The sequence below is a fragment of the Ambystoma mexicanum genome, assembly GCF_040938575.1.
Source record: "Ambystoma mexicanum isolate Mex_15411 chromosome 12 unlocalized genomic scaffold, UKY_AmexF1_1 Mex_chr12_unloc.2, whole genome shotgun sequence".
In the NCBI taxonomy this organism is placed as follows: domain Eukaryota; kingdom Metazoa; phylum Chordata; class Amphibia; order Caudata; family Ambystomatidae; genus Ambystoma; species Ambystoma mexicanum.
The window spans coordinates 10,185,135-10,210,760 of NW_027182323.1; the positions used below are offsets into that span (position 1 = coordinate 10,185,135).

General features: G+C 43.6%; 4 non-coding genes across 4 annotated transcripts; all 4 read right to left on the bottom strand.

Moving 5' to 3' along the window:
* Positions 1-4,821: 4,821 nt before the first annotated feature.
* On the bottom strand, positions 4,822-4,893 carry TRNAA-CGC (transfer RNA alanine (anticodon CGC)). The gene has a single exon. It is a non-coding gene; the product is annotated as a tRNA-Ala (tRNA).
* Positions 4,894-6,420: 1,527 nt separating this feature from the next.
* On the bottom strand, positions 6,421-6,492 carry TRNAE-CUC (transfer RNA glutamic acid (anticodon CUC)). The gene has a single exon. It is a non-coding gene; the product is annotated as a tRNA-Glu (tRNA).
* A 9,482-nt stretch (positions 6,493-15,974) lies between these two features.
* TRNAA-CGC (transfer RNA alanine (anticodon CGC)) lies at positions 15,975-16,046 on the bottom strand. The gene has a single exon. It is a non-coding gene; the product is annotated as a tRNA-Ala (tRNA).
* A 1,527-nt stretch (positions 16,047-17,573) lies between these two features.
* Positions 17,574-17,645, bottom strand: TRNAE-CUC (transfer RNA glutamic acid (anticodon CUC)). The gene has a single exon. It is a non-coding gene; the product is annotated as a tRNA-Glu (tRNA).
* Positions 17,646-25,626: the final 7,981 nt, after the last annotated feature.

Consider the following 25,626-nt stretch of genomic DNA (forward strand, 5'->3'; position numbering starts at 1 on the left):
GGGCGTACTGTGAGTTGGGTGACGTTGTGTGCAGTGCGTAAAGTTTTGTTGGTGGCAGCCAAACAGGTGTTGAAGGTCTGGAAGACACGGAAAAAGCCGACAGTGGAGGAGTGGATTTTGGATGTTAGAGCTTTATCGAGGTTTGAAAGGACAATGTTTCGTAAAACGAGATAAGGCAGACCTTTATGATGAAATGTGGGGGGAGTTGGATGATCTTTATGGATAAGGCTAAGTTGTGTTATGGAGTGGAGTGCACTGGTTTACTTTCAAGTACTGTAGTTTTGGGGGTGGGGGGTTTTGTGTTGTTTGAGTGGTTGTTTGTGTGGTCTTGTTAGTATGTTGTTGTTTGTTTGGTACATTTGATTTGATTTTTGATTGATTTTACAGTTTATGATGGTGGGATACGGGGTTATGATATGAATTTCTGTTGTATTGCTTCCCACTATTGTATGTTATGCAGTTCAATGACTTTAGTTGATGTTACTGTTGTTTGTTGACTATTGTTGAAAATAAGAAATAAAGTTATTTAAAAAAATTTAAAAAAAACAATATAAATGGAAGCCATTCTGAGTCTATCATGCTCTCCATCTCAAATATTTGAAAAGCTTACTGATCCATTCTCTCTGTGTCGGAAGATGTAGGCTCTTCGAGTGGTTTGCCATACACACCCTCCGATAACAGTAAATTCCTTGCCATATGGGCCAATCTGATATGCAGATCTCCCACTTCCTATTGATCAAATAGTAACAGCATCGAGGAAAGGGGACTTTCAATTCCATCTATTTCATTTCCCCTTGCAAAAACCTCTTTCCAAAACAATTGGACTAATAGACATTCCCACCAAATATGCCAATAGGTACCGATGTTACCACACCCTCTCCAACATAGCAGACTTAGCCCCTGATGCACCTTGGCTAACCTCTATGGGGTCAATTGCCATCTTTGAAGCAAATTGTAATTATGCATTTCATATTGCACAGCAATCGTCGATGACCAAACCGTCCAATAGATGGTTAGCCATAAATCTTCGCCTTCTTGTATACCCAAGTCTCTGTCCCATAATACTTTAGCTCTGGGAGAGTGCGTGCATCTTCTGGCTATCAATGCATTATATAAGTTTGCGATGAGGCCTCTAGAGCCTGTTTGCTTATCTAAGACTTGCTTGAATGGTGTAAACGACCGATTTAGATACCCTTCTCAACAACGATCTGTTGAAACACCTTTCAGTTGTAAAAACATAAATGTGGGCATAAACTTTTCATGCAACACCTCATCCAATTCCGTCTTGCTCAAGAATGTACCTTCCTGACATAACTGGCCCGCTGTCATCAGTCCAACTTTATATTGGGGCTGATACCCGGCCGGTTTGTGTATTTTATCCCTAATTGGAGGGGCCCACAAAAAACTAAGAGGTGAGGGCCAGGATGTCACTCCTTACATTTCCTTCAATTTGCTCCACAATCGCCATAATGTGGCAAGAATGGGGTGCATCCATATTCCAACCGCTAATTGCCTGTGGGGAACCCACAAGCACTTACCCAGGGTGACTGGAGACAACAAACAATTGTCAAGGTCTACCCATTGTTTGTATTTACTCTCCTTTAAAATATCTACGACAATCCGAAGTTGGGGCTCTCCATAGTACTCCTTTAAGTCTGGGAGGCCTACTCCACCTTCCTCCTGGTCAGCACTGAGTATGCTATGCGCGATTTCTTCCCTCCCCAAAGGAATGTATAAACGTTTTCTTCGCTTCGTGGGAGAATAAGGTTGGTACTTATATCAGTAGTGCTTCGAATAGAAATAGGTCTGGGCCAAACAGTCATCTATAGTGTCACATCTGCTTTTAATGTCTTGTCTCTTCTCTGTTAATTTTCCCCCAAAATACAGACATGGCTTCCGTCAAACCTCTTGGATTAACTCAGTGTATGTGTTGGATTGAATTTTATTGATAAAGCACAAAGTTCGCCCAAAAGCATCTTGATGTTCGCTGTAACACAGCGAAAGAAAAAGCCTAAAAGAGGAGCGTTTTAAGAGCTTTGCTCAATGCACAGTGAACAGGGGTAGTTCTAAGCGAAGGATAGAGACGGTTCAAGAGAGCTACATCGGCCACTGAAGAGGAGCGGCCGCCAATACGGCTATACCTGACCGTAGGAACAGTCATCAGACAGGCGTTAGCTGACCGCAAAGCTCGGCTCGGGATGTAAGGCAGGAATTTATTCTGCCCCCTGGCCATACAAACCCTGATGGACCAAACAGAGCGCCTTAACATCTGGGAAATAGGAAAAGCATCTGGGTGGACATTTGGGAAGAGAGAGCATTGGTGGCTGAGAAAAGGGCACAGATGTTTAAGGGATGTGGTGTACGTGAAAGGGAGGATTGTACCACTATGTTATAGCATATAGTACAAAAGAAATGCATTCAATTATACCGTGTGCCTCATGGACGTGGCTGGCTAGACTGTGCGCAATAGAAAGGACTTGCATAAGACATGGATGACCATGTCCTGTGCATTTAAGTGCTTTAGTATCATAGATGGACATAGAGTGTGGCAGAGTGCATTAATATGACTATCTGCAAACGTACACAATACCCTGTGTGAATCTATGTCTATATCTGTTATAAAGATGACGTTGTCAGAGTCTCTAATTTTGAAACACCAATCACACACATTTCCTGAGATGGCATATGATAAAAACTTCAGGGTTTGCAACGATGCACCTCGGGGATAGGCTGCTGCACTGCTCCAGCGCTGTTTACTCTAGCCCCAGTTACACAGGTTATCTTGGGAATAACGAAGGTTGCATGTGAACAACCTTTGCTAATTCAGAAATTGTTCATGTATTTAAAATTGAGTGAGTTCTGAAGTCGGGGAGTTGCGTCACGTCTCCATTAAATCACTCTGCAGTACCTTTCTTCTGTTCTTATTCTAGCCATCACTATAGATAAGTCTAGGGGGACACGTATGTCCTTTTTAGCCAAGCTGAACATATTTCGACATTGCGTGTGCATCCCTTTTACGTGTCATCAGTAAATGAATGACTAGGAACCGATAGCTATGAAGGTCACCATAGCCATGTGTATACTTTCTATGAAGAGTGTGTTGAAACTTTCCAGAGTCCTGTTATTCCCCCGATGGTATACAGTACTAGTTTCATGCCCTACCCTATTACAATGAAAGTTAACCTCCATCTCTTTGAATTCTAATTGCCCCCATTGCCTGTGACAATCACTGCAAGGTGCCCTTCCATTAAAACAACACCCCATTCATAAAGCCGATCCCATCATGGTTGTTACTGAAGCATGGTGCAAAACCAAGAGGTACTTGCATTAATTAGGTTTATGAAGTACACCATATGACCACCTAGAACCATCATATGTCTGTTTCTACTTATGAATAGTTAGCCATGCATCCCTCCCATGTTCCACTCAACACATTTTTTGAGCTAATGCCACACTGGGTTTCATTCAAAAATGTTTCAAATTGTCATCCGGCTATTGATAATATCCACCTTGCAAACAGTGCCTTCGGAAATTCATCGAGCCTTAAAAACATAATTAAAACAAGCATTGGCAAAGCCAACAGTTTTGGCTATTGTGTTGGCATGGGTTAGGCATTTGCCAGCCACTGCTTACTGGCAGTACCTTACGAAAACAGCTGAACCTATACATGGGCATAAGATAGCAGTGTCTCACAAAAAACATATACAATTCCTATGCACAAGCAAAAACTATTTCCCGTGTCAGTGCCTGTTTTTAACAGGACCTGCAAGAAACAGATAAAAATCAAGTGCCTGAAAGCACACTTTGTTCAGGTATTTCTATACACGAACAGCGAATTTACAATGAATTTTACAACTGCGCTTAAGCAATTAACACTCATCAGACTGCTTAGAAATAACATTGGCAGGCCGAAATTTACCGAAGTCACTCTATCACAAATCTAGCACATAGAGATATCAGGAGAATGCGTGTTGGGTGTAGAGGGGCACGTAGTGGGTGGGAATAGCCAAACAGATTAGAATGGCCATGGACAGTTAATAGCTGTCTCCCTTCTCATGTGTTGTTTCCCTCTACCCAATGGAAACTGGGTATGGCACTGCAATATACATGGGCGATTGCATCTGTTCCAAAGGGCCTTGGAGGAAGGAAAAAAACAAAAGAGGGAGGATGGGATGGGGGAAAATGGAAGGAGGGATGCAGGACTGAGGAAGAGAGGGAGGTAAGAAGGCAGAAAATAGAGAGTCTTCTGTGGTGCTTGGAGGTGCGTTCCGTATTTGGGAATTTTTGCATTAACATTTTTCACAACACTGGCGCTGGCCTGCACTTCTGTCATTACCTGGTTGGTTTTATCGACAATATGCCTATATTGACCGATGACTGCTTTACACATGCGCCTAACTTTACTCATACACAGGACACAATCCTTTTCACACAGGAATTCCACATTCTAGCCCAGATAAGAGGGCTAGATGTGGGGTGCACATTCACACAGAACCCATACAATCCCTCAGCAACACAAGCACCCCACATGCTCCTGATTGTGAGTGGTGTCCAGCAGCAAAGTCACACAAAGAGCAAAACAAGTTCTATCACTGATGAATGTCCACAAAAATATTGATATTTCTTTTGTGGATCTCGATATGCTACTTTTTAAATATATTTTAGTGTCATGGCCCACAGATTGTTAATGATGAAAATGGTAAACGTAATTTGCTTGATCTCAACCAAGCTTAGGTTTTCGAGGACGTTGTCTCTACCCTTGTGGCTATGGACAGAATTTATCATTGTTTAAAAGAAACGATTAAAGCCAAAAGAAAAACCTGGAGATGCCGGGGATTGAACCCGGGGCCTCATACATGCGAAGCATGCGCTCTACCACTGAGCTATATCCCCTGTCCCTTACTTTGCTGAAGGATAGTTCACAGCTAAATATGTCAGAGCCCCTATTCCGTGAGTATCTTTGTTTTTTCTATAAGAGGGGCCTTTTAAGTCATGTATTGGGGCGTAGAGTTGCTGGCACCTCATCCCTAATTATTCATCATTGGGTTTTTGGGGTAGGGTAAGAAGTTGCAATCATTACCAATGTCCTCCACTTCCTAGACCTGTTTTGATGGCCACGTTCTCTACGAACAGCTCCATCAATGCACCTCAATCCGGAGTTGTGGCATCACCTCCAATGTCAGAACTGGATCCAACTATTTTGCTAGTGTACCTCAACTCTCACGTGCCTGTCGACAATCCCTGCCCCTACACAGCTCTGCCAATGCACCTCAAACCTGGCCCGCAAAACACCCAGTTTCTTCACCACCAGGGACCCACGCCTAGCTGTGCACAACACACCTCAATTACCAAAAACAGCACCCAAAAGTAATCTAGCACTGCTCACACACAGATAGCTCTGTCAGTGCAACTCAATCATGACCTTATGCTGCCTGTGATAGTCCAGCCATTTCTCGGTCCTGATCGCCAGAACAACCTGCTATTCCAGTACTTTAATATGTACCACAGACGGCTTCCAGTGAACCTCAATTGCTTGACAAAGGTGAAATAATAATTCTGTGTTGCTTTCTTTAAAAGTGAAAAACAAAATATCCGCCCGAATAGGGACTTGAACCCTAGACCCTCAGATTAAAAGTCTGATGCTCTACCGACTGAGCTATCCGGGCCCATATATGAACTGATATGCCATCTCCAAACCTAGGTAGGTATAAGTATTTACCAGAACACTTTTGTGTGATTTGACTTTTTAAGTCCGATCAATCATAAGTATAACCATCTCGATCAACACACGTCTTCACTTTGCCCTCCAACGTCCCTGCAGAGCTTTGTGTGGCAGGATAGGCTGCTGATTGGCTTATGAGCTGTCCCAAAGAGACTAATACATATCCTTCTATTGCCACTCACTTCAAGCCTCTTCTGCCTGTCTCCTCCCAGTATGAAGGGCGCCCGCCCAGTATCACCAGTACAGCAAGGGTTACTCAGTGTAGTGTTGTATTTCTCAAATCACAACAAGCGGAGCTTTCCTTTTCCTTTTATCCACCCTAGCACGGAAGAGTAAACGATTCCGAAATACCACTGGTAAGAGAGACATATCAGAGATGACAAAACGGACGGCTTACACGCGTGCTGACAGTAATGGTCCATACCTGTTCGCCTAAATTACCAAGAAGTCTGCAAGGGCTGTTTCTGTCCGCGTTTTAGCAGCAGTACACTGACCAAAAAAAAATGTACAAAGTTACTGTTTTCTCAAGACTACAGTGAATGAGATACGTTCTCTTATCGAACTCATTCATACATTTTGGGATGGTCTCTGTACTTTTAAGTTGAAATACCATAGCGAAGTAAACATTTATGAAAATACGTTCAAACAGAAAACCAATCACACTAATAATAACAACTTAGGATGAAAAAAAATGTGCTTTCCCTGACCGGGAATCGAACCCGGGCCGCGGCGGTGAGAGCGCCGAATCCTAACCACTAGACCACCAGGGAGCATATATGTACGACCCATTTCCCGCATGTACCTGCAACTGCCATCATGAATTTCTGGCTGTGGCATGTGTTTCATACATTTCTTTCATAGGAATTCCAAAAGCAATGACTGGATGCCAGAAACAATCTCGGTCCTGCAATGCAGATCAATTTCGATTTCACTTTACAAATCTTTTTTCCAGCTTCCATTTACTTTGCAGCATGGAAATACCGTGGCAAGCAGCTCACATATATACTGTAATAACTCACATGGGCAGTCGCTCAGTGGTACAGCGGATACTTTGCATCATCTTCATAAATAATTGTGTTAAAGCCTGCATCCTCGCATTTTATTTCACATCATGTTAATATTTTGTTAATTTCTTTTCGTAAGTCTTCATGCAGAATTATCAATAAGACAGTCCCAGCAAGACAGAGAAAATATGCCTGTATAAATATGCTCCTATGAACTGGAATACTCAACACTTTTCATCACTCGCAATCAAGTAAGGTTCTTTGCAGCCACCCATGCACAAGGGTTACTGATGCACCCTAAAAGCCTGTGGCTCATAAAAAGTAACTGGGACAGACGTTCACATCTGCTTTTAAAAAACAAAATGTAATTAACTCTTCATTGATTTTTTTTTTCGGGAGCAACAAAAACGAAATGCACGTCGAGAATGACATGACATCACAGAGTATTAGCAAGTCAACAGCAACAATAATCCTGCACACCTGCCAAAGCAAACATATTGCTATCTCTGTCAATCAACCAACTTTAGCAAACTCCACCCACCCTCCCTTTTTCCGGGGTGCAACATGTATCAAGGGCAACAAAGATGATTTAATCATCAAAGAAGGTAACCAACCCAGGACCTCTCTGGGGTATTGGGAAATCAAATGTACATTACCATAAACAGCACCCCCAAAGTAATCTAGCACTGCTCACACACAGATAGCTCTGTCCGTGCACCTCAATCATGACCTCATGCTGCCCTGTTATTCCAGCCATTTCTCAGCCCTGGTCGTCAGAACAACCTGCTATTCCAGTACTTTAATATGTACCACAGATGACTGCCAGTGCACCTCAATTGCTTGAGAAAGGTGAAATAATAATTATGTGTTGCTTTCTTTAAAAGTGAAAAACAAAGTATCACTGAGCTATCCGGGCTCATACCTGGCATGATGAACCATCTCCATACCTAGGAAGGTATAAGTATTTACCAGAACATTTTTGGGCGATTTGAGATTTTAAGTCCGATCAATTATAAGTATAACCATCTCGATCAACACACGTCTTCATTTTGCCCACCAACGTCCCTGCAGAGCTATGTGTGGCAGGATAGGCTGCTGATTGGCTTATGAGCTGTCCCAAAGAGACTAATACATATCTTTCTATTGCCACTCACTTCAAGCCTCTTCTGCCTGTATCAAGGGCAACAAAGATGATTTAATCATCAAAGAAGGTAACCAACCCAGGACCTCTCAGGTGTATGGGGAAATCAAATGTACATCAGCAACCGAGTTGATGTTAACTTGTTGTACACTGCTTTTAGTCCAGACTTACTGGCATGCTCGTTTACACCTATCTCATGACATTATCCTTCAATTAAACAATATAAATGGGGAGAAGAAGTGATATGCCCTGATATGTGCTGGTGTGTGGACTAGTGCATGCCTGGATTCTGCCTGCATTCCGTCCAGGAAGTACCTTATGCTGACCTTTTGTTTCAGTGTGTGAGCGTTGGTTGGTTGAGAGTTGGTCTGTCTGCAGACTAATGCTTTGAATGCATTATCTACTGTTTGCATGTTCTTGTTATGAACTATACTGTTCAACGGACATTTAATGCCTTTTGATGGAGTCTTACGGTAGATAGAGACTCTGTGGATTCTGCTATGCATGTCGTATCTTATTTGATGGAAGACATGTGCTCAATGGTCATGGCGGTGAACAGGGGTGGGTGCTGTTTAATTGTTGCATCTTTTCCCTTATATTCTGGCCCTATGGGAGAGTAATGGTGGGATTGGCATTTTTTATGGGGATGTGTGCTTTGTGATTGATGACTGTGCTGTTGTGCAATGGCACTGGTGGGGAAGGGGTGGTTGGAGCAACTGCTGTTTAGATTTGGGCTCCTTTTGTTTGAGTTGGCTTCCAATTTGTTTATCTTAATTCCAGTTTGCGCATGCAGGCTTGGGATGGCTGTTGTCAATAGTTCTATTTGGGGTGTTGACGTTTGGTGGAAGGGTTGGTACTTATCCATGCTTTTACACTATAAATAGTAGTTGAAGTCTTGTTGCAGATGTTTGTTGGTTTTGGTGTGGGTTCTGGGACTTGTTGCTGAGGATTTTTGAGGAGGTTATTCTGATAGTGAAAATATTGGGCATAGGGTTCTGAGGTGATAGTTGGAATGGGTTATGATTTTGTACATAATGGTATTTTGTTGAGACCTATGTTATACTGGGTTTCTTACAATTAAGGCTGTCTTGACTGTGTGTGTGTTTTTTGTTTTATGTGTAGAGCGGGGTGGGGGGTTGAGACATGTGTTGCTCCACTTTATGGGATGGGCTGGATGATTGTCACAGTGTTTAATAGATGGTTTGTGGACGAATGATAGTTATGAGTCTATGTGGAGATATGGAGTGTTTTAGTGAGTTATGAAGGGGCCTGTTTCGTTGTGTATTTGGAATGTGTAAGGGTTGAACTGTGTGCGGAAGAGGAAGAACATTTTGGCTAAACTTTGGAGGGAGAAAGTTGATGTGGCGATCTTGCAAGAAACACATTTAATTGATGGGTCTGGTGATTCACTGACTAATTCGAGATATACAAAGGTTTTCTTGAATTGCTACTCCTCCAACTCCCAAGTTGTTGGAATATTGTTGAAGAAAGGCTTGAATGCATGTGTTGAAAACGTGAGTATGGATGACAAGGGGCGTATTATACTTATTGATCTTAAATGTGAGGGCTTGCTGTTAACTGTGGGATCTGTGTATGTGCCATGTGCGGGTGGGGGGCCCTTTTTTGATTCGCTAAAGGGGAGGCTTAGTGATATGGGAGGTGAAATTATTGTTTTGGGAGGGGATTTTAATTGTGTGATTGACCCCAAGATGGATAGGTCATCGATGTGCAGGTTTACTGGGCAAAAATCGAGTAGGGAGTTTCGAGACTTTTTGGATGTTTATAACTTGGTGGATACCTGGAGACATTTTCATTGGAGGGATAGGGGGTTCTCATTTTATTCACTGGTACATGATTCTTATTCTAGGCTTGACTACATATTGATGTCGGATAGACTGGTTGAGAATGTAAGGGAGGTGTTTATGGGTGAACAGCACATTTCGGATCACTCAATGGTAATGACCAAGTTGATGTTATTTGCTGAGAGGCAGGATCTTAGTAGATGGAGGTTGAAACCTGTTGTGTTAAGCAACCGGGATGCTGTGGACGCATTAATGAATTTCATACCTGTTTTTTTTTTTTTTTAGATGAATGAGGGTACGGCAGACAATATGGTGGTGTGGGATGCTTTTAAAGCTTCTGTTAGAGGGGAACTGATGAACTGGACTGCACGGATGCGTAGGGGGGGTGAAGCCAGATTGGTGGAGCTTGAAAGGGTACTTGGTGACTTACAACAGAGTTATGCTTTGTCGAGAGATGAGAATATTACATTTAAAATCTTAGATGCTAAGGCATTACTAAGAGGGCCAGGATTCCCTGGTACATTATGGTCAAGAGTGTTAAAGATGGAGGATTTGGGTATCCGGTTTTGAGAAATTATTGTAGTGGTTTCTTGTTGAAGAGTCTTGTTACTATGGTATTGATCTGAACCGGATGTCGTGGTGGGTACAAATTGAGATGCAGCGGTTTTTGCCTTATGATATTAAATGTTTATTTTCTTTTGGGAAATTGCCTAAGAAGGTAGAGTGTTTGAAATCTGTGTTGGCTACTAAAGAGGCGTTGTCGTCGTGGATTGTTGGTACTGGTCAGGGTTTATATCTTTATGAGGAGGCCTCACTTTGGCATAATCCTGGTCTGCTGTTTGATAATAAGGTACTGTCTTGGAAGACTTGGATTCAGAGAGGGGTTTTGACTATTGGAGATGTGTGGAATGAGGCTGGGGTAGTGCCTTTTGAGAGTTTGGTAGAGAAATGTGGTTTGAGGAACAGGGAGTTGCGGAGGTGTAATATTTTGGTGGCTTTACTCGTTGAGCGGAGAGAGATGTTGGATGCTCCTTTTTTGAAAAAGCCGGAGAACTTTGGTCTTTTGGAGATGGGTTTCCAAAGGGTGTCTACGTTTACGCAGTTTATGCTTCCGGACAGGCAATGGTTGGATTCGTGGGAAAAGTTGAGGTTATCATGGACAGAGGAGTTGGGTAGGGAGGTAGCATTGAGAGAATGGCATAAGATTTGGAGAGTGCCGACGACAGCCAAAGTGGATTTGCAATTACGCTACATCCATCAAAGGATAGTGGGCAGGATCTATTGGACTCCAGCATGTATGTGCAAATTAGGTTTGGTTGATGATGCTTTATGTTGGGGTTGTGGGAAAGAACGGGGTACTCTGTTACATATGTTATGGCATTGTGAAAGGGTGGAGGCTTTTGGAGGGAGGTTCTTGACAGGATCGACCAGATCTGGAATATTGTCTATCCATGCAATCCCTTGGCAGTTATATTTTTGTCTTATGGAGGTGGGCGTACTGTGAGTTGGGTGACGTTGTGTGCAGTGCGTAAAGTTTTGTTGGTGGCAGCCAAACAGGTGTTGAAGGTCTGGAAGACACGGAAAAAGCCGACAGTGGAGGAGTGGATTTTGGATGTTAGAGCTTTATCGAGGTTTGAAAGGACAATGTTTCGTAAAACGAGATAAGGCAGACCTTTATGATGAAATGTGGGGGGAGTTGGATGATCTTTATGGATAAGGCTAAGTTGTGTTATGGAGTGGAGTGCACTGGTTTACTTTCAAGTACTGTAGTTTTGGGGGTGGGGGGTTTTGTGTTGTTTGAGTGGTTGTTTGTGTGGTCTTGTTAGTATGTTGTTGTTTGTTTGGTACATTTGATTTGATTTTTGATTGATTTTACAGTTTATGATGGTGGGATACGGGGTTATGATATGAATTTCTGTTGTATTGCTTCCCACTATTGTATGTTATGCAGTTCAATGACTTTAGTTGATGTTACTGTTGTTTGTTGACTATTGTTGAAAATAAGAAATAAAGTGATTTAAAAAAATTAAAAAAAAACAATATAAATGGAAGCCATTCTGAGTCTATCATGCTCTCCATCTCAAATATTTGAAAAGCTTACTGATCCATTCTCTCTGTGTCGGAAGATGTAGGCTCTTCGAGTGGTTTGCCATACACACCCTCCGATAACAGTAAATTCCTTGCCATCTGGGCCAATCTGATATGCAGATCTCCCACTTCCTATTGATCAAATAGTAACAGCATCGAGGAAAGGGGACTTTCAATTCCATCTATTTCATTTCCCCTTGCAAAAACCTCTTTCCAAAACAATTGGACTAATAGACATTCCCACCAAATATGCCAATAGGTACCGATGTTACCACACCCTCTCCAACATAGCAGACTTAGCCCCTGATGCACCTTGGCTAACCTCTATGGGGTCAATTGCCATCTTTGAAGCAAATTGTAATTATGCATTTCATATTGCACAGCAATCGTCGATGACCAAACCGTCCAATAGATGGTTAGCCATAAATCTTCGCCTTCTTGTATACCCAAGTCTCTGTCCCATAATACTTTAGCTCTGGGAGAATGCGTGCATCTTCTGGCTATCAATGCATTATATTAGTTAGCGATGAGGCCTCTAGAGCCTGTTTGCTTATCTAAGACTTATTTGAATGGTGTAAACGACCGATTTAGATACCCTTCTCAACAACGATCTGTTGAAACACCTTTCAGTTGTAAAAACATAAATGTGGGCATAAACTTTTCATGCAACACCTCATCCAATTCCGTCTTGCTCAAGAATGTACCTTCCTGACATAACTGGCCCGCTGTCATCAGTCCAACTTTATAGTGGGGCCGATACCCGACTGGTTTGTGTATTTTATCCCTAATTGGAGGGGCCCACAAAAAACTAAGAGGTGAGGGCCAGGATGTCACTCCTTACATTTCCTTCAATTTGCTCCACAATCGCCATAATGTGGCAAGAATGGGGTGCATCCATATTCCAATCGCTAATTGCCTGTGGGGAACCCACAAGCACTTACCCAGGGTGACTGGAGACAACAAACAATTGTCAAGGTCTACCCATTGTTTGTATTTACTCTCCTTTAAAATATCTACGACAATCCGAAGTTGGGGCTCTCCATAGTACTCCTTTAAGTCTGGGAGGCCTACTCCACCTTCCTCCTGGTCAGCACTGAGTATGCTATGCGCGATTTCTTCCCTCCCCAAAGGAATGTATAAACGTTTTCTTCGCTTCGTGGGAGAATAAGGTTGGTACTTATATCAGTAGTGCTTCAAATAGAAATAGGTCTGGGCAAAACAGTCATCTATAGTGTCACATCTGCTTTTAATGTCTTGTCTCTTCTCTGTTAATTTTCCCCCAAAATACAGACATGCCTTCCGTCAAACCTCTTGGATTAACTCAGTGTATGTGTTGGATTGAATTTTATTGATAAAGCGCAAAGTTCGCCCAAAAGCATCTTGATGTTCGCTGTAACACAGCGAAAGAAAAAGCCTAAAAGAGGAGCGTTTTAAGAGCTTTGCTCAATGCACAGTGAACAGGGGTAGTTCTAAGCGAAGGATAGAGACGGTTCAAGAGAGCTACATCGGCCACTGAAGAGGAGCGGCCGCCAATACGGCTATACCTGACCGTAGGGACAGTCATCAGACAGGCGTTAGCTGACCGCAAAGCTCGGCTCGGGATGTAAGGCAGGAATTTATTCTGCCCCCTGGCCATACAAACCCTGATGGACCAAACAGAGCGCCTTAACATATGGGAAATAGGAAAAGCATCTGGGTGGACATTTGGGAAGAGAGAGCATTGGTGGCTGAGAAAAGGGCACAGATGTTTAAGGGATGTGGTGTACGTGAAAGGGAGGATTGTACCACTATGTTATAGCATATAGTACAAAAGAAATGCATTCAATTATACCGTGTGCCTCATGGACGTGGCTGGCTAGACTGTGCGCAATAGAAAGGACTTGCATAAGACATGGATGACCATGTCCTGTGCATTTAAGTGCTTTAGTATCATAGATGGACATAGAGTGTGGCAGAGTGCATTAATATGACTATCTGCAAACGTACCCTGTGTGAATCTATGTCTATATCTGTTATAAAGATGACGTTGTCAGAGTCTCTAATTTTGAAACACCAATCACACACATATCCTGAGATGGCATATGATAAAAACTTCAGGGTTTGCAACGATGCACCTCAGGGATAGGATGCTGCACTGCTCCAGCGCTGTTTACCCTAGCCCCAGTTACACAGGTTATCTTGGGAATAACGAAGGTTGCATGTGAACAACCTGTGCTAATTCAGAAATTGTTCATGTATTTAAAACTGAGTGAGTTCTGAAGTCGGGGAGTTGCGTCACGTCTCCATTAAATCACTCTGCAGTACCTTTCTTCTGTTCTTATTCTAGCCATCACTATAGATAAGTCTAGGGGGACACGTATGTCCTTTTTAGCCAAGCTGAACATATTTCGACATTGCGTGTCCATCCCTTTTACGTGTCATCAGTAAATGAATGACTAGGAACCGATAGCTATGAAGGTCACCATAGCCATGTGTATACTTTCTATGAAGAGTGTGTTGAAACTTTCCAGAGTCCTGTTATTCCCTAGATGGTATACAGTACTAGTTTCATGCCCTACCCTATTACAATGAAAGTTAACCTCCATCTCTTTGAATTCTAATTGCCCCCATTGCCTGTGACAATCACTGCAAGGTGCCCTTCCATTAAAACAACACCCCATTCATAAAGCCGATCCCATCATGGTTGTTACTGAAGCATGGTGCAAAACCAAGAGGTACTTGCATTAATTAGGTTTATGAAGTACACCATATGACCACCTAGAACCATCATATGTCTGTTTCTACTTATGAATAGTTAGCCATGCATCCCTCCCATGTTCCACTCAACACATTTTTTGAGCTAATGCCACACTGGGTTTCATCCAAAAATGTTTCAAATTGTCATCCGGCTATTGATAATATCCACCTTGCAAACAGTGCCTTCGGAAATTCATCGAGCCTTAAAAACATAATTAAAACAAGCATTGGCAAAGCCAACAGTTTTGGCTATTGTGTTGGCATGGGTAAGGCATTTGCCAGCCACTGCTTACTGGCAGTACCTTACGAAAACAGCTGAACCTATACATGGGCATAAGATAGCAGTGTCTCACAAAAAACATATACAATTCCTATGCACAAGCAAAAACTATTTCCCGTGTCAGTGCCTGTTTTTAACAGGACCTGCAAGAAACAGATAAAAATCAAGTGCCTGAAAGCACACTTTGTTCAGGTATTTCTATACACGAACAGTGAATTTACAATGAATTTTACAACTGCGCTTAAGCAATTAACACTCATCAGACTGCTTAGAAATAACATTGGCAGGCCGAAATTTACCGAAGTCACTCTATCACAAATCTAGCACATAGAGATATCAGGAGAATGCGTGTTGGGTGTAGAGGGGCACGTAGTGGGTGGGAATAGCCAAACAGATTAGAATGGCCATGGACAGTTAATAGCTGTCTCCCTTCTCATGTGTTGTTTCCCTCTACCCAATGGAAACTGGGTATGGCACTGCAATATACATGGGCGATTGCATCTGTTCCAAAGGGCCTTGGAGGAAGGAAAAAAACAAAAGAGGGAGGATGGGACGGGGGAAAATGGAAGGAGGGATGCAGGACTGAGGAAGAGAGGGAGGTAAGAAGGCAGAAAATAGAGAGTCTTCTGTGGTGCTTGGAGGTGCGTTCCGTATTTGGGAATTTTTGCATTAACATTTTTCACAACACTGGCGCTGGCCTGCACTTCTGTCATTACCTGGTTGGTTTTATCGACAATATGCCTATATTGACCGATGACTGCTTTACACATGCGCCTAACTTTACTCATACACAGGACACAATCCTTTTCACACAGGAATTCCACATTCTAGCCCAGATAAGAGGGCTAGATGTGGGGTGCACATTCACACAGAACCCATACAATCCCTCAGCAACACAAGCACCCCACATGCTCCTGATTGTGAGTGGTGTCCAGCAGCAAAGTCACACAAAGAGCAAAACAAGTTCTATCACTGATGAATGTCCACAAAAATATTGATATTTCTTTTGTGGATCTCGATATGCTACTTTTTAAATATATTTTAGTGTCATGGCCCACAGATTGTTAATGATGAAAATGGTAAACGTAATTTGCTTGATCTCAACCAAGCTTAGGTTTTCGAGGACGTTGTCTCTACCCTTGTGGCTATGGACAGAATTTATCATTGTTTAAAACAAACGATTAAAGCCAAAAGAAAAACCTGGAGATGCCGGGGATTGAACCCGGGGCCTCATACATGCGAAGCATGCGCTCTACCACTGAGCTACATCCCCTGTCCCTTAGTTTGCTGAAGGACAGTTCACAGCTAAATATGTCAGAGCCCCTATTCCATGAGTATTTTTGTTTTTTCTATAAGAGGGGCCTTTTAAGTCATGTATTGGGGCGTAGAGTTGCTGGCACCTCATCCCTAATTATTCATCATTGGGTTTTTGGGGTAGGGTAAGAAGTTGCAATCATTACCAATGTCCTCCACTTCCTAGACCTGTTTTGATGGCCACGTTCTCTACGAACAGCTCCACCAATGCACCTCAATCCGGAGCTGTGGCATCACCTCCAATGTCAGAACGGGATCCAACTATTTTGCTAGTGTACCTCAACTCTCACGTGCCTGTCGACAATCCCTGCCCCTACACAGCTCTGCCAATGCACCTCAACCCTGGCCCGCAAAACACCCAGTTTCTTCACCCACAGGGACCCACGCCTAGCTGTGCACAACACACCTCAATTACCATAAAAAGCACCCAAAAGTAATCTAGCACTGCTCACACACAGATAGCTCTGTCAGTGCAACTCAATCATGACCTTATGCTGCCTGTGATAGTCCAGCCATTTCTCGGTCCTGATCGCCAGAACAACCTGCTATTCCAGTACTTTAATATGTACCACAGACGACTGCCAGTGAACCTCAATTGCTTGACAAAGGTGAAATAATAATTCTGTGTTGCTTTCTTTAAAAGTGAAAAACAAAATATCCGCCCGAATAGGGACTTGAACCCTAGACCCTCAGATTAAAAGTCTGATGCTCTACCGACTGAGCTATCCCGACCCATTTATGAACTGACATGCCATCTGCATACCTAGGTAAGTATAAGTATTTACCAGAACACTTTTGTGTGATTTGACTTTTTAAGTCCGATCAATCATAAGTATAACCATCTCGATCAACACACGTCTTCACTTTGCCCTCCAACGTCCCTGCAGAGCTTTGTGTGGCAGGATAGGCTGCTGATTGGCTTATGAGCTGTCCCAAAGAGACTAATACATATCCTTCTATTGCCACTCACTTCAAGCCTCTTCTGCCCGTCTCCTCCCAGTATGAAGGGCGCCCGCCCAGTATCACCAGTACAGCAAGGGTTACTCAGTGTAGTGTTGTATTTCTCAAATCACAACAAGCGGAGCTTTCCTTTTCCTTTTATCCACCCTAGCACGGAAGAGTAAACGATTCCGAAATACCACTGGTAAGAGAGACATATCAGAGATGACAAAACGGACGGCTTACACGCGTGCTGACAGTAATGGTCCATACCTGTTCGCCTAAATTACCAAGAAGTCTGCAAGGGCTGTTTCTGTCCGCGTTTTAGCAGCAGTACACTGACCAAAAAAATGTACAAAGTTACTGTTTTCTCAAGACTACAGTGAATGAGATACGTTCTCTTATCTAACTCATTCATCACATTTTGGGATGGTCTCTGTACTTTTAAGTTGAAATACCATAGCGAAGTAAACATTTATGAAAATACGTTCAAACAGAAAACCAATCACACTAATAATAACAACTTAGGATAAAAAAAAAATGTGCTTTCCCTGACCGGGAATCGAACCCGGGCCGCGGCGGTGAGAGCGCCGAATCCTAACCACTAGACCACCAGGGAGCATATGTATATATGACCCATTTCCCGCATGTACCTGTAACTGCCACCATGACTTCCTGGCTGTGGCATGTGTTTTATAAATTTCTTTCATAGGAATTCCACAAGCAATGACTGGATGCCAGAAACAATCTCGGTCCTGCAATGCAGATCAATTTCGATTTCACTTTACAAATCTTTTTTCCAGCCTCCATTTACTTTGCAGCATGAAAATACCGTGGCAAGCAGCTCACATATATACTGTAATAACTCACATGGGCAGTCGCTCAGTGGTAGAGCGGATACTTTGCATCATCTTCATAAATAATTGTGTTAAAGCCTGCATCCTCGCATTTTATTTCACATCATGTTAATATTTTGTTAATTTCTTTTCGTAAGTCTTCATGCAGAATTATCAATAAGACAGTCCCAGCAAGACAGAGAAAATATGCCTGTATAAATGTGCTCCTATGAACTGGAATACTCAACACTTTTCATCACTCGCAATCAAGTAAGGTTCTTTGCAGCCACCCATGCACAAGGGTTACTGATGCACCCTAAAAGCCTGTGGCTCATAAAAAGTAACTGGGACAGACGTTCACATCTGCTTTTAAAAAACAAAATGTAATTAACTCTTCATTGATTTTTTTTTTTCGGGAGCAACAAAAACGAAATGCACGTCTAGAATGACATGACATCACAGAGTATTAGCAAGTCAACAGCAACAATAATCCTGCACACCTGCCAAAGCAAACATATTGCTATCTCTGTCAATCAACCAACTTTAGCAAACTCCACCCACCCTCCCTTTTTCCGGGGTGCAACATGTATCAAGGGCAACAAAGATGATTTAATCATCAAAGAAGGTAACCAACCCAGGACCACTCTGGGGTATTGATATGATATGATATGATATGATATGATATGGTATTTGTAACGCGCCTATACACAGGTGTTTCAAGGCGCGACGAGGCAGGGAGGGGAGGAACAAGGGGAGACAAAACAAACGATCCTACTAGGCCAGGTGTCATTCAGATCGCGCAAGTGCAGGGGTGGGGGAGGGGGGAAAAGTGCAAGGGGAAGGGGAGGGGGGGAAGTGCAGTAAAGGTAAGTGGCGTAAGTAATAAATAAAAAAGGGCCAGCTAGTGGCAAGTGCAAGGTAAGTGCAGAGCAAGTGCTGGGGAAGGGGGGGGGGGCTGTAGGGATACAGAGACAGTCCCGTAGTGCAGAGGGGTTCCAGGGGATCAGTGACTGGGACCAGGACCGAAGGCAGTTTAGAGTGGTCAAGTTGCAGGATCAGTGCAGTTTAGTGAAGAATTTAATTAGCTGTTCAGCAGGGGAGAGGGAGAGAGAAAGCAGAAGCAAAGAGGAAGGTTTTGAGGTGCTTCCGGAACCGGAGGTGGTTCTCCTCAAGTTTCAGGGAGGCAGGAAGGCTGTTCCAGAGGGAGGCCCCTGCCGCGGAGAGAGATCTACCCCCAGCTCATTGCTTCGAGAAGCGGCTGACCATGAGGGAGTTGGAGGCGGATGAGCGAAGGGCTCGGGGAGGAAGATATTTGGGAAGAGAGAGTTGAAGGTATTTAGGACCCAGGCCCCAGAAGGCCTTGTGGACAATGCAGAGGGTTTTGAACTTTATCCTCGCAGCCACTGGGAGCCAGTGTAGAGATTTCAGTCCTGGAGAGATACGGTCCCTGGGCTTGAGGCCAAGGACAAGTCTCGCAGTTCTGTTCTGGATGAGTTGCAGAGGGCGGAGAGTGGAGGCAGGCAGATTAAGATAGAGGCTGTTACAGTAATCCAGCTTCGAGAGAACCAGGGCTCGGGAGACAGTGAGCTTCTGGGGGAAGGAGAGGAAGGGAAGAATACCTCTGAGGAGGTGCAGCTGGTAGTGTGACCTCTTGGCGACGTAAGAAATATGAGGAGAGAAGGAGAGTGTTGAGTCGAAGATGACCCCAAGGTTTTTTGCCTTGCAGGTAGGAGCAGGGAGGGGGCCAAGGGAGGCAGGCCAGAGAGCTGCAGGGAAGGAGGGAGTGGGAGTACCGATGAGTAGAATCTCAGTCTTGCTGGCATTAAGGCAGAGGTCATTGGCGGCACACCATTCTTGGATAGCAGACAGACAGTCAGAGATGAGGGAAGGAGAGGGGGAGGCTGAGGGTAGCCTGAAAATGAGCTGGGTATCGTCCGCATAGCACTGGAAATTAGGGCAGAGAGCGGCGATGCGGTGGGCAAGGAGAGCCAGATACTGGTTGAACAGCCAGGGAGAGAGATTAGATCCCTGGGGACACCACAGGTGGAGAAAAAGATGTCGGAGAGGAAGGACCCCAGTTGGACCTGGGAGGGTCGATTTGAAAGGAAAGAGGTCAGCCACGCCAGAGCCTGACCAGTGATACCCAGGTTTTCCCGGAGACGGTTGAGCAGGATGGCATGGTTGACAGTGTCAAAGGCAGAGGAGAGATCGAGCAGAATGAGAACACACGGAGTGTTGGAATCAAGGTTCAGGAGCAGGTCTTCACGGATGTTCAGAAGAGCAGTTTCCGTGCTTCTGGCAGCTCTGAAGCCAGATTGATGGTCATGAAGACTACCAACAGATTCAGCATGGAGGTTAAGCTGGGAGATAGCCAGTTTCTCCAGGAGCTTGCCCAGGAAGGGAGTGATGGAGATAGGGCGATAGTTAGCCGGGCAGGAGGGGTCGGAAGAGGGTTTCTTGAGAAGAGGGTGCACAAGGGAGTGCTTGAGGGGGGAAGGGAAGACTCCAGAGGCGAAGGAGTGGTTGCAAAAGTCAGCCAGGGCAGGAGCCAGGGAGTCGATGTGGTCCTTGATAGTTTTGGGGGAACAGGGGTGAACCTGTTTAGACGAGACTTTCATTGATCGGACTTGTCTGGAAACCTCGTCAGCAGAGAAGGGTGGAAAGGCAGAGAAAGAGGGAGGAGGGTTGACCGCAGAAGGGCCAGAGGAAGAGCCAGGTAGGGGGGGAGGGAGGTGAGAGGAGGAGAGCGAGGACAGGATGTCCTGAGTTTTAGAGATGAAGTGAGAGGCCAGTGCAGTGCAGAGGGCCTGGGAGGGGACAGGAGAGGTAGAGACTGCAACAGGGTTGGCCAGCTCCTTGCAGATTTTAAAGAGTTCGGCGGAGTTGTTTGATGCCGCAGAGATGCGGGCTTGGATAAGGGCTCTCTTCTTGGTGAGAACGGAGAGCCGGTACAAATGTAAATGAAATCAAATGTACATTACCATAACCAGCACCCCCAAAGTAATCTAGCACTGCTCACACACAGGTAGCTCTGTCAGTGCACCTCAATCATGACCTCATGCTGCCCTGTTATTCCAGCCATTTCTCAGTCCTGGTCGTCAGAACAAACTGCTATTCCAGTACTTTAATATGTACCACAGATGACTGCCAGTGCACCTCAATTGCTTGAGAAAGGTGAAATAATAATTATGTGTTGCTTTCTTTAAAAGTGAAAAACAAAGTATCACTGAGCTATCCGGGCTCATACCTGGCATGATGAACCATCTCCATACCTAGGAAGGTATAAGTATTTACCAGAACATTTTTGGGCGATTTGAGATTTTAAGTCCGATCAATTATAAGTATAACCATCTCGATCAACACACGTCTTCATTTTGCCCACCAACGTCCCTGCAGAGCTATGTGTGGCAGGATAGGCTGCTGATTGGCTTATGAGCTGTCCCAAAGAGACTAATACATATCTTTCTATTGCCACTCACTTCAAGCCTGTTCTGCCTGTATCAAGGGCAACAAAGATGATTTAATCATCAAAGAAGGTAACCAACCCAGGACCTCTCAGGTGTATGGGGAAATCAAATGTACATCAGCAACCGAGTTGATGTTAACTTGTTGTACACTGCTTTTAGTCCAGACTTACTGGCATGCTCGTTTACACCTATCTCATGACATTATCCTTCAATTAAACAATAAAAATGGGGAGAAGAAGTGATATGCCCTGATATGTGCTGGTGTGTGGACTAGTGCATGCCTGGATTCTGCCTGCATTCCGTCCAGGAAGTACCTTATGCTGACCTTTTGTTTCCGTGTGTGAGCGTTGGTTGGTTGAGAGTTGGTCTGTCTGTAGACTAATGCTTTCAATGCATTATCTACTGTTTGCATGTTCTTGTTATGAACTATACTGTTCAACGGACATTTAATGCCTTTTGATGGAGTCTTACGGTAGATAGAGACTCTGTGGATTCTGCTATGCATGTCGTATCTTATTGGATGGAAGACATGTGCTCAATGGTCATGGCGGTGTACAGGGGTGGGTGCTGTTTGAATTGTTGCATCTTTTCCCTTATATTCTGGCCCTATGGGAGAGTAATGGTGGGATTGGCATTTTTTATGGGGATGTGTGCTTTGTGATTGATGACTGTGCTGTTGTGCAATGGCACTGGTGGGGAAGGGGTGGTTGGAGCAACTGCTGTTTAGATTTGGGCTCCTTTTGTTTGAGTTGGCTTCCAATTTGTTTATCTTAATTCCTGTTTGCGCATGCAGGCTTGGGATGGCTGTTGTCAATAGTTCTATTTGGGGTGTTGACGTTTGGTGGAAGGGTTGGTACTTATCCATGCTTTTACACTATAAATAGTAGTTGAAGTCTTGTTGAAGATGCTTGTTGGTTTTGGTGTGGGTTCTGGGACTTGTTGCTGAGGATGTTTGAGGAGGTTATTCTGATAGTGAAAATATTGGGCATAGGGTTCTGAGGTGATAGTTGGAATGGGTTATGATTTTGTACATAATGGTATTTTGTTGAGACCTATGTTATACTGGGTTTCTTACAATTAAGGCTGTCTTGACTGTGTGTGTGTTTTTTGTTTTATGTGTAGAGCGGGGTGGGGGGTTGAGACATGTGTTGCTCCACTTTATGGGATGGGCTGGATGATTGTCACAGTGTTTAATAGATGGTTTGTGGACGAATGATAGTTATGAGTCTATGTGGAGATATGGAGTGTTTTAGTGAGTTATGAAGGGGCCTGTTTCGTTGTGTATTTGGAATGTGTAAGGGTTGAACTGTGTGCGGAAGAGGAAGAACATTTTGGCTAAACTTTGGAGGGAGAAAGTTGATGTGGCGATCTTGCAAGAAACACATTTAATTGATGGGTCTGGTGATTCACTGAATAATTCGAGATATACAAAGGTTTTCTTGAATTGCTACTCCTCCAACCCCCGAGTTGTTGGAATATTGTTGAAGAAAGGCTTGAATGCATGTGTTGAAAAAGTGAGTATGGATGACGAGGGGCGTATTATACTTATTGATCTTAAATGTGAGGGCTTGCTGTTAACTGTGGGATCTGTGTATGTGCCATGTGCGGGTGGGAGGCCCTTTTTTGATTCGCTAAAGGGGAGGCTTAGTGATATGGGAAGTGAAATTATTGTTTTGGGAGGGGATTTTAATTGTGTGATTGACCCCAAGATGGATAGGTCATCGATGTGCAGGTTTACTGGGCAGAAATCGAGTAGGGAGTTTCGAGACTTTTTGGATGTTTATAACTTGGTGGATACCTGGAGACATTTTCATTGGAAGGATAGGGGGTTCTCATTTTATTCACTGGTACATGATTCTTATTCTAGGCTTGACTACATATTGATGTCGGATAGACTGGTTGAGAATGTAAGGGAGGTGTTTATGGGTGAACGGCACATTTCGGATCACTCAATGGTAATGACCAAGTTGATGTTATTTGCTGAGAGGCAGGATCTTAGTAGATGGAGGTTGAAACCTGTTGTGTTAAGCAACCAGGATGCTGTGGACGCATTAATGAATTTCATACCTGTTTTTCTTTTTTAGATGAATGAGGCAGGCAATATGGTGGTGTGGGATGCTTTTAAAGCTTCTGTTAGAGGGGAACTGATGAACTGGACTGCACGGATGCGTAGGGGGGGTGAAGCCGGATTGGTGGAGCTTGAAAGGGTACTTGGTGACTTACAACAGAGTTATGCTTTGTCGAGAGATGAGAATATTAAATTTAAAATCTTAGATGCTAAGGCATTACTAAGAGGGCCAGGATTCCCTGGTACATTATGGACAAGAGTGTTAAAGATGGAGGATTTGGGTATCCGGTTTTGAGAAGTTATTGTAGTGGTTTCTTGTTGAAGAGTCTTGTTACTATGGTATTGATCTGAACCGGATGTCGTGGTGGGTACAAATTGAGATGCAGCGGTTTTTGCCTTATGATATTAAATGTTTATTTTCTTTTGGGAAGTTGCCTAAGAAGGTACAGTGTTTGAAATCTGTGTTGGCTACTAAAGAGGCGTTGTCGTCGTGGATTGTTGGTACTGGTCAGGGTTTATATCTTTATGAGGAGGCCTCACTTTGGCGTAATCCTGGTCTGCTGTTTGATAATAAGGTACTGTCTTGGAAGACTTGGATTCAGAGAGGGGTTTTGACTATTGGAGATGTGTGGAATGAGGCTGGGGTAGTGCCTTTTGAGAGTTTGGTAGAGAAATTTGGTTTGAGGAACAGGGAGTTGCGGAGGTATAATATTTTGGTGGCTTTACTCGTTGAGCGGAGAGAGATGTTGGATGCTCCTTTTTTGAAAAAGCCAGAGAACTTTGGTCTTTTGGAGATGGGTTTCCAAAGGGTGTCTACGTTCACGCAGTTTATGCTTCCGGACAGGCAATGGTTGGATTTGTGGGAAAAGTTGAGGTTATCATGGACAGAGGAGTTGGGTAGGGAGGTAGCATTGAGAGAATGGCATAAGATTTGGAGAGTGCCGACGACAGCCAAAGTGGATTTGCAATTACGCTACATCCATCAAAGGATAGTGGGCAGGATCTATTGGACTCCAGCACGTATGTGCAAATTAGGTTTGGTTGATGATGCTTTATGTTGGGGTTGTGGGAAAGAACGGGGTACTCTGTTACATATGTTATGGCATTGTGAAAGGGTGGTAGGCTTTTGGAGGGAGGTTCTTGACAGGATCGACCAGATCTGGAATATTGTCTATCCACGCAATCCCTTGGCAGTTATATTTTTGTCTTATGGAGGTGGGCGTACTGTGAGTTGGGTGACGTTGTGTGCAGTGCGTAAAGTTTTGTTGGTGGCAGCCAAACAGGTGTTGAAGGTCTGGAAGACACGGAAAAAGCCGACAGTGGAGGAGTGGATTTTGGATGTTAGAGCTTTATCGAGGTTTGAAAGGACAATGTTTCGTAAAACGAGATAAGGCAGACCTTTATGATGAAATGTGGGGGGAGTTGGATGATCTTTATGGATAAGGCTAAGTTGTGTTATGGAGTGGAGTGCACTGGTTTACTTTCAAGTACTGTAGTTTTGGGGGTGGGGGTTTTGTGTTGTTTGAGTGGTTGTTTGTGTGGTCTTGTTAGTATGTTGTTGTTTGTTTGGTACATTTGATTTGATTTTTGATTGATTTTACAGTTTATGATGGTGGGATACGGGGTTATGATATGAATTTCTGTTGTATTGCTTCCCACTATTGTATGTTATGCAGTTCAATGACTTTAGTTGATGTTACTGTTGTTTGTTGACTATTGTTGAAAATAAGAAAAAAAACAATATAAATGGAAGCCATTCTGAGTCTATCATGCTCTCCATCTCAAATATTTGAAAAGCTTACTGATCCATTCTCTCTGTGTCGGAAGATGTAGGCTCTTCGAGTGGTTTGCCATACACACCCTCCGATAACAGTAAATTCCTTGCCATATGGGCCAATCTGATATGCAAATCTCCCACTTCCTGTTGATCAAATAGTAACAGCATCGAGGAAAGGGGACTTTCAATTCCATCTATTTCATTTCCCCTTGCAAAAACCTCTTTCCAAAACAATTGGACTAATAGACATTCCCACCAAATATGCCAATAGGTACCGATGTTACCACACCCTCTCCAACATAGCAGACATACCCCCTGATGCACCTTGGCTAACCTCTATGGGGTCAATTGCCATCTTTGAAGCAAATTGTAATTATGCATTTCATATTGCACAGCAATCGTCGATGACCAAACCGTCCAATAGATGGCTAGCCATAAATCTTAGCCTTCTT